Source organism: Epinephelus moara, chromosome 21 (genome assembly GCF_006386435.1).
Source record: "Epinephelus moara isolate mb chromosome 21, YSFRI_EMoa_1.0, whole genome shotgun sequence".
Classification (NCBI taxonomy): Eukaryota; Metazoa; Chordata; class Actinopteri; order Perciformes; family Serranidae; genus Epinephelus; species Epinephelus moara.
Genome location: NC_065526.1, coordinates 32,447,927 through 32,454,510, shown reverse-complemented (window position 1 = coordinate 32,454,510; position 6,584 = coordinate 32,447,927). Strand labels below are relative to the sequence as shown.

Sequence of the window (6,584 nt, the reverse complement as noted above, 5' to 3'; positions counted from 1 at the left end):
ACCATCATCATTGAAGTAGGCAGGGGAATAGCTAAACACAGCCGCCAGGCTGGCCGCCGGGCTACATTTTACAATGCTAATTGCAAATGTTAGCTGAGCTGCCGGGCTACTCACCTAACACAACCGAAACGCCTGACCCATTGCTGGGACCGAGCCGCTAATGACTCAAGCTCCGGACATTAACCCATGCTCCGATTATAACATTAAATTTAATTGAATCGACATAGCACCATGTGCCTAACGTTACTGTAACACTAATTAAAACAGACATTTGACTTTACGTTGTACCTGTCCAGGAGAAGAAGAGCTAGCTCCGTTCACATGAACGTACATGAACGCGCAGCTGGACCGGCTTGTAAACAATGGGCTGGAGATCAACACAGAGAGAGGGTGTGTGAGGTCATGCTATACTCCAGATGAAATTACACCTCTAGTTCTTCATATAGCAATTTTTTTAATTCCTTCAATCTAGAAATGATGAATTTCGCTTATTGCTCCTTTAAGTATCTCGGGATCTTGTTCACGAGTGAGGGTAGGATGGAGCGGGAGATTGACAGGCGGATTGGGGTGGCGTTAGCAGTGATGCAGGCGCTTAACCGGTCCGTTGTGGTGAAAAGGGAGCTTAGCCAGAAAACGAAGCTCTCGATTTACCAGTCAATCTACGTTCCAACCCTCACCTATGGTCACGAGCTCTGGGTAGCGACCGAAAGAACGAGATCGCAAGTACAAGCGGCCGAAATGAGTTTCCTCCGCAGGGTGGCTGGGCTCAGCCTTAGGGATAGGGTGAGGAGCTTGGACATCTGGGAGGGACTCGGAGTAGAGCCGCTGCTCCTCCACATCGAGAGGAGCCAGTTGAGGCGGTTCGGGCATCTGGTAAGGATGCCTTCCGGACGCCTCCCTTGGGAGGTGTTTTGGGCATGTCCAACCGGGAGGAAACCTGGGGGCCGCCCCAGGACACGCCGGAGGGATTACATCACCCGGCTGGCCTTGGAACGCCTCGGGGTTCCCGCAGAAGAGCTGACGGAAGTGGCTGGGGAGAGGACTGTCTGGGCTTCTTTGCTAAGGCTGCTGCCCCCGCGACCCGGACCCGGATAAGCGGAGGACGACGAGTACGGACGAGTATGAGTAAGGGGGTTTCAAGGGCAAAGGTGAAGGATAAAATAAAACTTTATTACCATCCGTGTGCAGTGCAGTACATCACATAAAGGGAAATAAAAGAAAATAGTTTCTCTTCTTCCCCAGTGCAAAACAAAAAGATGGGTTATGCAACACTCCGTGAGAGTACATATGTAATATTTCATTTTTGTTGAGACTGTGTCAGCTCCATGAACAGGTTGTGTAGTTGTTATGGTGTATAGTCTTTGTGAGGTGTAATCCCATATACAAAATAACAAAAACAAGTTATTTTCAGTTGCAGTTATGACATTGTGTTTTGTCACACACTGTAAAACTGTAATTCATTTAATCTGTCAAACCAAAGAAACATTAACTGGACTTGGGCCCTTGTTCAGCAATTATCTGCTTTGTGGTTTAAGACGTGTACCCCATCACTGCAAAGTCCCTGGGTCACCCAGAAGCCTTTTTTGAACATCATCCCCCTCACCTCTCCTCATGTCTCCTGTTAGTATCTCAACTTTTACTATCGAATGACACTATCGAAAAGTTAAATGCAAAAACTAATGTGCTAACTAGAAAATATCAGTCAAAAAGTAGAAAGCAGTGTTCCAAACAAGTTATTAGGCTAACTTACAGAAACATTGTGTGCAATAGTCAACCTTCCACTTTCTCTTTCCCTCTCTCTGTCACTTTCTCTCTCTTCCTCTCCAACACACACACACACACACACACACACACACACACACACACACACACACACACCCTGGGCCAAAGCGCTCAGTCCTTGTCTCTGTCCTCAACCCGCGTCCTGCGCTCTCATTGGCTGTAGCTCACCATAAGGTTCCTGGCAAGTCCAGATATTTTGCCTGCTAGATATCTTGGATGCCTCTGGGTGCATCGACTAGCCTCTCAATTTGCATCCTTGAACAGTTCATACATAGTGCTCAGACGCCAGATCAGCATCGATTTGCCTCTGATGTGGGGCTTTTTGTTGGAGAGCTCCAAAAACTCAGTGAGTGGAAAATCAGAGTTTAAGTATGAACTAGGCAAAGTTCAAAGTCAGGACATGATTGCTACAGAGGAACTGAAGTAGGTATAGTTTGTAGGGACAGGGGATTTTTGTGGCATCTGACTTACATTCAGTAGAAATACAGTTAATTTCAGACAGTGCTGGATGAAACCAGTGCATGTATGACCAAAGAATGAATATCAATGACGTGAAGGGGAAAAAAGTTAGAAAACCTCTTAAATGATAATGCCACAGATGGAAGCAGTAAGAGACAGAAATAGGAAAAGACACATAAGCAAAGAAATCATTGGAAGACTGGGGCAACTTACAAAACACATTTTCTCACAGTTGGCATCACTGTTAGGTCTTCCATTATCTTACATTACATTAACTTGCTCAAAGCTCATAATCTGTAGCAAATCAAACTTCATTAAACGCGCTGCATCAAATAGGTGAATTTAGTTGGAATATCAAATGTACTTTGAGTTTGTTTCAATGTCACATTCAGAGATACATCTGCATCATTAAACACACGTCTGGAAATGGAACTCCGGTACAATGGAAGACGAATAGAACAAAACAGACCAGCAAGGACAAACGTTTTAAAACAGCAGGAGAGCCATCAATCTTTCCCCGGATCAATTTCCTAAAGGCCGGGAGATCAGGAATAGAGCCAGAATGGGGTTAATCTGTGGAAATTATTTTGTTATTAATAATAATTTCTCAAATATCTAACGGCCGAGAAAGACGGACTGTAACGCTAATCAAAGCTGATGGGAGAGTCTGTCTTTGCACATCAGAAAATGTCCTCCCCTTGATTGCTTTAAGTGGTGTATGGATTTAGTCCCCATGTATTCACTCCAAGTAAAAGATGAAATGTATTAATCCCAATGTATTTCAATTAAACACAGTAGGATTCTTTGGGTTGTGCTTGCGCAACATTTTAACCTCTAATTATCGTAATAGGAGTTTTACTCATAAACAGTTGCATTCAGGGCTGTTTCACTTGCTATCCTTGGTAAGTCAGCAATTTTCATTATGAAGTAAATGTACTCTGATTCAATTTAATTGCCGTGTTGCTCATAAATAGTCACAATATTATGTTGTTAATAGATTCAATGGTCTAACTGTTTATGTGTGTGTGTGATCTTGGAGAGTTAAAACAGGCATAATGAAGTAGCAAAAAGCTGCCTTCATCCCCAGACCCCTGAAACAAGCAATTATGGCTAATTTGTTCTTTTAAAAAGACAAGGGGAAGCCATTTGTCCTGGATCACACACACGCACACAAACACACACACACACACACACACACACACACACAATGAGAGAATATTCATGTCTCTACCACCCCCTCCACAAACACTTAGGAGCTAATTATTGTTATTAGCATCATGGTTGAAATCCCTCCACAAGGACATGTCAGCACACTTCAACATCTCTACACCCTTTTTCTTTCATGGAAGGAATGAGAGAGACGGGAGGAGAGGAGGGAAGAAGTGACACATAAAAATGTCCTGAGATCACCTTGAAAAGGCCTAATCAAAATGTTCCGCACTTTCAAGTCATTTTGTCTCACACACAATGACACCATTCCACTACAGCGGTAATTGCCTTTCACAAAATATTGGCCTAATATATACATGAATATTGATTTAGCCATAAGCAGCACCATTCCCATTATAGGCAACGTTGCTCTGATTTTACTATTATTTCCATCACATGGCCATTATGGACAAACATGTTTACTACGATGACAATATAGTAACTATAAAACATGGATTAGACTATGGCTTGATTCCTATTTAAGATGAATGCTATATACATGGGTACGGATCAATAACTTATGGATTAACTTACATAGAATGCATGTCAATGGAGCAGCAGGACTGAATTAAGTCTATCCTGCAACAATGTAACTCAGCGGTATGGTTTTCCTCTGCTTTCCAGGTCCGGGCCATGGTGGCAGGAGTCTATGAAAGGCAGCCCATGTTTCTTTCTCCCCTGCCATGTCCTTCAACTCTTGCTGAGCAGATGCCAGATGGGACACATAACCTTTTCAGCATGTTCTGAATCTGCTCCCTGGTGTCCTCCCAGTTGGACACACCTAGAATACCTGCACAGGTAAGCCTCCATGAAGCGTCCTGATCAGAAGCCCAAATCACATTAACTGGCTGCTTTTAACAGATAAACAGCTCTTCTGTGAGGGCAGGTTCACACATTAAGGTCCAGTTCCTGAATCAAACAAATGCGAGGTTGTTACATTGTTTAATGTTCCCAACTGGTCCAGTTTGCGTTCACAACAGGTTATGGTTACTTCTGATTCAGTTTTACCCCTATCACACGACAGTACTCAACACCTCACTGAAATCCATTCTCCTTCAGTTTATCGCTGGATATTTTTAATACCTCTGTGCCCTTATGCACCTTCTCGAGTAACTGAGGAATGTTCTTTCAGCCCATATATTCAGGGGGCATCTGACTTTGTCTGGAGTCTAGGTTTGTCCCCTGCCATGCAACATTTTGGTAGCAAATAGGCTACAAGTTCACCAATTACCAAACAGGAGAAGAAAAGTTTGGGATTTATTTAACCGATGAAATAACAAAACCGTAAAATTGTACGCTTCCTGTGATTGGTTCGAATGATGTTCACACCAAAAATGAACCACTCCTGAGTTCACTTGACAGCTGTCTGAGACCACCATTTCGAGGCGGACCAAAGAGTGGTTGATTGGTCCGCACCAGAGTTCCAGTCTGGTATTCACACCAACCCAAATGACCTGCACCAAGGGGGTAAATGCTCGGAGATTTGGTTCAAACAAGGCTGGTATGAACCCCTGAGATCCTTCTGGATGTCTAAGATATAGGTGAATCCAGCCACCCTTTGAAGGGAACTCATTTCAGCCACTTTGTGTTAACCCAACATTTATGACCATAGTTAAGGAGGTTGGTAATTTTTTCAGGGTATAGCCGGATTAATATCTCTGCATTAAGGGGTTCCGCCATGATAGCAACGTTCATAGTTACTGAGGTTACGCTAAAACCTACACCATGGCTGACATGCACCTCCTTCCAAATTGTAAATACACATTAGTGCTACGACAGCTGTGGTGATACTACCTGGGGACAAAACAACATGAAGAAAATCAAAAAAATGGGCCTCAGTCTCCTTTTCACTAACACAAATCTAGCATAGCCATCTCCACTGCAAACCAGTACAGTACACACAATCCCTCCACATTAAACAAATGTCAGACCAAAAAGTGTAATGTATTAAAAATTGCAATTTTGAAAACAGAATACACTGAACAAAAATATAAACACAACACTTTTGTTTTTGCTCCCATTTTTTATGAGCTGAACTCAAAGATCTAAAACATTTTATATATACACAAAAGACCATTTCTCACAAATATTGTTCACAAATCTGTCTAAAATCTGTGTTAAGCCCTATTCGGACGGGATTAGTTTTACATAGGGACGTGGGGTAAGGTAATAATTACCAGAGATTTTAGTCCCGTCCGAATGTGCCATGTCAGTAATCATTACTGCATGATGTCAGTAAAGATTACCGCGACTTTTACCTTCTGTAAAAGGGTCCCGGACAATTACCTCAGGTAATACTAATCCCGTGCGAATAGACCAGCAGTAAATAGTGTGTTAGGGCTGTCAAAAAAAAAATCGAAGTTAGAAATATATTCGAATATATATATTTTGTTTTATAAGTTCTAACCTAAATTTGATAATTCGAGTATCATTAATAATTAATTAATACTATCAATAATGTTGTATATCACGGCGAATCCCGTTCGGGCGGAGATGGCTCGCACACAAGCTGGGCCAGAGAGGGACGCAGCGACGGAGGGAGAGGCGCCGACGGAGGAGCCCACTGCGTCAACACCACCCACTGCGCTGTCCGCGATGTGTGACCTGTTCGGGGGGACATACAGGGAGAGTGTTGCACCTGCTGCCTCCCTGCCTACCCTTTTTGAAGAAGAGATGAAACGTTACCAGAATAAGACACTACTACGAGCCGACCAGGATCTACTCTTGTGGTGGAAAACTACGCACTGAAGTATCCAAACATGGCTCAGACAGCGAGGCAGAAGTTTGTCATACCTGGCACTTCAGTGAGGTCAGAACGGGTGTTTTCATCCGAGTGTCACGTTCATATTGCGCCAGTAATAAGCATCTTGTTTTTTGTGTTTTTTCTTTTTGTAAAAAAAAAAAATATATATATCTAAAAAAATAATAATAATAATAAATTCTAATATTATTCGAACTCTACTAAATTAATTCGAAAATATTCGAACTCAATTTCATGGTGCTTTTGACAGTCCTATCATACGCACATGACGGCAGGAGGGGACGGCGGTGCGTGAATGGGTTTACCCCTCCCACTTGTGGTAGTTTTACTGATATTTCTTATCCCGTGCGAATCGGCCATTAATATTACTGAC

The 6,584-nt window shown here is 42.7% G+C and overlaps 2 protein-coding genes across 2 annotated transcripts in view; both read left to right on the top strand.

Annotated features, from left to right (window-relative positions):
• Window positions 1-6,584, top strand: part of LOC126382478 (E3 ubiquitin-protein ligase Rnf220-like) — a 163,993-nt gene that overhangs the window by 127,682 nt on the left and 29,727 nt on the right. Inside the window, exon 2 of the mRNA XM_050032363.1 lies at window positions 4,075-4,248. The gene's annotated coding sequence lies outside the window, so the exon portion shown is untranslated. The remainder of the gene's footprint in view (window positions 1-4,074; window positions 4,249-6,584) is intronic.
• Window positions 1-6,584, top strand: part of LOC126382479 (putative nuclease HARBI1) — a 92,126-nt gene that overhangs the window by 70,751 nt on the left and 14,791 nt on the right. The gene's annotated exons all lie outside the window — the stretch shown is intronic.